This window comes from Salvelinus sp. IW2-2015, linkage group LG31 (genome assembly GCF_002910315.2).
Source record: "Salvelinus sp. IW2-2015 linkage group LG31, ASM291031v2, whole genome shotgun sequence".
Classification (NCBI taxonomy): Eukaryota; Metazoa; Chordata; class Actinopteri; order Salmoniformes; family Salmonidae; genus Salvelinus; species Salvelinus sp. IW2-2015.
The window spans coordinates 10,728,221-10,734,375 of record NC_036870.1 but is presented as its reverse complement, the minus strand read 5'-3'; positions in this window follow the sequence as shown (position 1 = coordinate 10,734,375).

Genomic DNA, 6,155 nt, shown 5'->3' with positions numbered 1-6,155 from the left:
ATTCACAGTGTCAAGTTCTGTGACTAGAAAATAACACGTTGAATTTCTTACTGGATGTCCCATGATTCATATCATCAAAGCCAGGTGTGATAATATTATTTACTCCATTTTGTATCTGATTATATTTCACTCCCAGCTTTAAAAAAATATTATTAGTACATTCAGGTACTACACTGAGTGTAAAAAACATCAGAACAGCCTCAATTTGTCGGGGCATGGACTCTACAAGGTGTTGAAAGCGTTCCACAGGGATGGCTGGCCCATGTTGACTCTCCCTATCCCAGTCTGCTGTCCCCACATGCTTCAGATGGCCACCCATTGTTCCTGTACCCAAGAATGCAAAGTTAACTGAACTAAATGACTATCGCCCCATAGCACTCACTTCTGTCATCATGAAGTGCTTGAGAAACTAGTCAAGAATCATATCACTCCACCTTACCTGTCACCCCTAGACCCACTTCAATTTGCTTAAGGCCCAATAGGTCCACAGACAATGCAATCGCCATCCCACTGCCTATTCCCATCTGGACAAGAGGAATACCTATGTAGGAAGGCTGTTCATTGACTATAGCCCACAGAACTCCGCCCTGTGAAATTGGGTCCTGGACTCCTGACGGGCTGCCCCCAGGTGGTGAAAGTAGGAAACAACATCTCCACTTCGCTGATCCTTAACATCTTGGGGCCCACAAGGGTGCGTGCTCAGCCCCCTCCTGTACTCCCTGTTCCCCCATGACTGTGAGGCCATGTACGCCTGCCACCTCAATCATCAAGTTTGCAGACGACACAACAGTAGTAGGCTTGATTACCAAACAACAACGAGACAGCCTACAGTGAGGAGGTGAGGGCTCTCGGAGTGTGGTGTCAGGAAATAACCTCTCACTCAACGTCACAAAAAGAAGGAGATGATCGTGGACTTCAGAAACAGCAGAGGGAGCACCCCCTATTCCACATCAACGGGATAGCAGTGGAGAAGGTGGGAAGTTTTAAGTTCCTCGGGCGTTAATCACTGACAAATTGAAATGGTCCACCACACAGACAGTGTGGAGAAAGAAGGCACAACAGCACCTCTTCAACCTCAGGAAGCTGAATAAATGTGACTTGTCACCTTAAAGGCTTAAAACCCTCACAAACTTTTACAGATGCACAATTGAGAGCATCCTGTCGGGCTGTATCACCACCTGGTACGGCAACTGCACCACCCACAACCGCAGGGCTCTCCAGAGGGTAGTGAGGTCTGCAACACGCATCACCGGGGGCAAACTACCTGCCCTTCAGGACACCTACAGCACCTGATGTCACAGGAAGACCATCAAGGACAACMACCACCCGAGCCACTGCCTGTTTACCCCACAATCATCCAGAAGGCGAGTTCAGTAAAGGTGCATCAAAGCTGGGACGGAGATACTGAAAAACAGCTTCTATCTCAAGGCCATCAGACTGTTAAATAACCATTACTAGCAGAGAGGCTGCTGTCGACATACACAGACTTGAAATCATTGGCCACTTTAATAAATTGAACACTAGTCACTTTAATAATGTCACTTTAATAATGTTTACATATCTTGCATTACTCATTTAATATGTATACACTGTATTCTACACTATCTACTGTATCTTAGTCTATGCCGCTCTGGCATTGCTCATCCATATATTTCTATATTCTTAATTCCATTCCTTTACTTAGATTTGTGTGTATTAGGTATTTGTTGTGAAATTGTTAGATATTACTTGTTAGATATTGCTGCACTGTCGGAATTAGAAGCACAAGCATTTCGCTACACCCGCAATAACATCTGCTGAACAAGTAAGTGTGACCAATACAATTTGATTTGATTTGATGCTTCCCACAGTTGTTTCAAGTGGCTGGATTTCCTTTGGSTGGTGGACCATTCTTAATACACATGGGACTGTTGAGCATGAAAAGCTCAGCAGCATTGCAGTTCTTGACACAAACTGGTGCGCCTGGCACCTACTACCATACCCTGTTCAAAGGCACTTAGATCTTGTATCTTGCCCATTCACCTTCTGAATGGCACACATACACAATCCATGTCTCAATTCTTTCAAGGCTTACAAATCCTTCTTTAACCTGCCCCCTCCCTTTCCTCTACACTGATTGAAGTGGATCTAACAAGTGACATCAATAAGGGATCATAGCTTTCACCTGGATTCACCTGGTCAATCTATGTCATGGAAAGAGCAGACGTTTTGTACACTTAGTGTATAACTATAGTGTATGACTCAGACAGATAACTCAACTTATCTCACAGCAGGAAATGTGTGATCAATGTACACTCAGACTACCCTCTGAAAGTCAGTATCCCAACACCTGGTTCTGTTCATTAATGCACACTGTAGCAAAAATGTTTTTCTACATGAAACACTTCTTATTGGACAGGTTTGAATAGTTTTGGAGCATCTTCACATATAAACAGGACCCTGGCAAGAGGTCGACAATCATGTGAAAAGGGGCGGTTTGATTATGAACCCCAGAGAACCTAAGGGCACATTATTAGCTCCAGGCTATAGGCCATCAGCAAATATTACATAGTCTTTAATTTAGCCATCAGACCCCACCAACTCTGTTTCTTCTGTGGCTCAGCTGCAGAGCCTGCAACCAGCAACCCTCTTTTGGCATCCCCCTCTTTCCTCTCAACTCCAAATACGTGCCAATAATCCTCCCATCATCCCTTGATACAGACATCTTGATTAGAGGCTGTCTTCATTTCCTCTATGGCTGATTTGTGTTGGCACAAGCTTCCGATACATTGGAGAATGGCTTAGTCTGAAGGGGAGGCACCAGGAGAGGGAGCACACAGTGTCATTACCCTCAGTGCCGGCTYGGCTGGAGGAAATAACAGGAATCAGGTGGCTGTATGGGGAAATCACCTGTAATGACAACGGGGGAGCGAGAATGGACTGACTGAGGCTGAAGGGCGCAATGGGGAGGACAGGCTCATTGTAATGGCTGGAATGGAATGAACAGAACAGTATCAAGCGCATGCAAATTAAAGTTGTGTGTTCATTTTTCTAGTGTGGAAAAACAATTATGAACACAACTTTTGGTTGTACAGTATGTGTTTGCTCCATTCCATTGATTACATTCCAACCATTACAATCTATTAAAATCTTGTCTAGCAACGTGGTGGAAGATCCATCCAAGGAATGGGTTGTGACATGATATTTTCAGGTTTCAATCTTTGGTCACACATGCCAAACCGCTATGGGTCACCTTAAGAACAGGGCATACCACAATGTGATTAACCAGGAGGTAATCCCCCTTCTGATAACCAGGTGGCGAATCGCATCTCTGCATGTCTGGCAGACATATCAGTGTGGATGACGGATCACCACCTCAAGCTGAACCTCGGCAAGACYGAGCTGCTCTTCCTCCCGGGGAAGGACTGCCCGTTCCATGATCTGTTACACTGGACAGTCCTCTATATTTGGGATCCTGGAAGTGTGCTGTTAATTGGGGAATTATGTATGGTGGGATAAACTATTAGTTGAACTTTATTAAATGATAGGCGATAGCATTACTTCGCTTTCTTTCTCCCTAGATGCTTAAGATGTTTTTTGAATGTGCCAGTAGTGATGAAAATATGATCGCACAGATTACCTGGTCATTAGGTTTTGAATTTCACAACCATAGTTTAAATGTGTATTTGGTAGAGAGCAGAATCATCAACGACGATGAATTTTTAGGACACCCAACACATGTGTGATCGAGAAGCAATAACACGTGTATGAATAGTGGCAAATCGTCTCAAGCAAAAAAAATTCAAATCACCATGGTTTTCTGTGTCGACGTCGGAACAAGTCCTTTCTCACCAATAAGTAGTTTCTTCTTCACTCTTACATTTAAAATCTCTGATAGCACACGACATTCTGATGCAAAATAACTCCAGAGCACAGCATATCAGCTACTTTGTTTAGATCCTGAAATTCCAACTAGTTTATATATATACACTACAAATATCCAATTGAGTAGTTAGCTATGTTCTGATGTATTACAAGAACCATTGTAATCAAGAGCAGCCAATACCGCTGTGCCGGCTTGGGTTCAAAGGAGATAGTTGAACTTGCGCTCGCAGGGGCGCCGTTGTTATGCAGAGCCCACTGGGCTTTCCCATTGTTCTATGAGCTCCAGTGTCTTCGGTTCATTCATATTTGGCATAGTCATGGTGAGTTTGTGTTTTTCGACTTAAGTGCGAATACAGTTTCATTGTTTAATGCTTCTATGGTCCACGTCCACCCAGCAATCTTAAAAGCACAAGCGACACTAAATTGATGCGTCTTATGGAGCAACGGGATTGAATTCCGACAGCCAACAATTTTTTTTCTAATCGAGCAACGCCGTCCAACGGAATGGCATTCGAGAGGAAAGAGATAATAACTACAAGCGAAACACGCTAGCCGGCGACCATCGACGTCGGTAGTGCAAGCTTAGGTTATCCCCCAGTATGCGCTTAAAGCTTTCTCCATGAGTTCATTTGGGCTTTACCTTCAGTGTCTATTAACGGTTTTTCTCCATTGTACTGACCACCGTCATCCAACATTTATGTCAAGTGTTAAGCGAGGCTGTGAATTCGATCTTTTTTCCTCCAGAATTGTCTGTCTCAGTTGTAGGCGTGCATCGTCATGCTTTTTTGCGTGAAGAAATTACAGCCCCCAAGCGACCGCTTGCCGAGATGCCTGCAGTGAGGTTTTTTGGCATTTAGTGAAGTGTCTTCGCTAACTTACAGCTGCTCCTACTAGTATGCAGTCATGGACCTTTACATTTAGAGGACTGTGCGGTTAGCAGAATTAATTATTGTGCCACTTTGCTTCTAGGTGGCCTGTGTCTATTCCTTTGATACTCTTGCCTGTTGCCCTCTGTTTCGTTCTTCCTCGCTGAAGAATTCCCTCCTCCTTCATCTCGCACGTCTTTTCTCTACGAGCTTAATACCGATTTACTTTTGCTCTTTCTTTCATTCAGTCCTAGGAATCCTCATTAGTACCATGGTATCTCCGTCTCCTGTTCTTCCCTATTTCATTCGATCATTGCACACATACCTCGTTTGTTTTCGTTCTTCTCTTAAGACTGCAGTTCGGCTTTCGTCGGTTCAGTCTCTGAAGCTATCGAATGGGTTCTTCGAATAGATGTCTAGCTATGTGTGTATAACGGACAAATTGTCAACAAAGAGAGCTTCCTGCTTACTCCACCTAAAATATATAAATCAATGTACAGTAAGCGAATCTGCGGCTATTGCTTAACTCTGAGTAAGTGCTTCTACCGGAGTGGCCCCTTCTTGTGGCCATTGGGTAGAACGGAGAGGCACAGTCAGTTTGAGAAAAAAAAATCCAGTTTCAGATTTTGATGATAGTATATGACGCATTTCAAAAATGCACTGTGTAACATTTACCGTTAAACCAATTTAAGTCATTTAGTCAGATGCTCTAATACCAGAGCGACTTACAAATTCGAGTGCTATTCACTCTTTTAGATAAATCTTCAGCAGTGGACAACCACTTGTAGCAACTAACGCTTGGAGCTATCAGATACTAGAGAATTCAGTGCTTTTGAAGGGGGGGGCGGAACCGGGGCGGTTGAGAGGGGGGGGGTTAGATAGATTATTTTAATCAATACTACAACAATACTACTCCACGAACTTCTGCGGATATTCCTTAAAGAGTTGTGGGCGTTTCCATTATGTGTGTCTCCGGAATGAGGTGGGTGATTTGAAACGTGCTTACCACGTCAAACTCACAATTTAGTCACGAGCAGCTTACCCAAACAAGGCACTGCGTTTCTCCACCTCTGGCCTGGCTTCAGCCTCCCTACCGTCTGCAGGGAAGTTAACGTTCCCGCGCGTTCACGAGGGCCCAGTCAAACATGTTCGCATTGCTCTGGCACCACCAATGGTGGAACAAACTCCCTCACGACGCACAGGTCAGCGGAGTCAATCACCACCTTCCGGAGACACCTGAAACCCCACCTCTTTAAGGAATACCTAGGATAGGATAAAGTAATCCTTCTAACCCCCCCCCCCTTAAAAGAGTTAGATTGCACTATTGTAAAGTGGTTGTTCCACTGGATAATCATAAGGTGAATGCACCAATTTGTAAGTCGCTCTGAGTCAAGCAGCATACTGCTAAATGATTAAATGTCATGT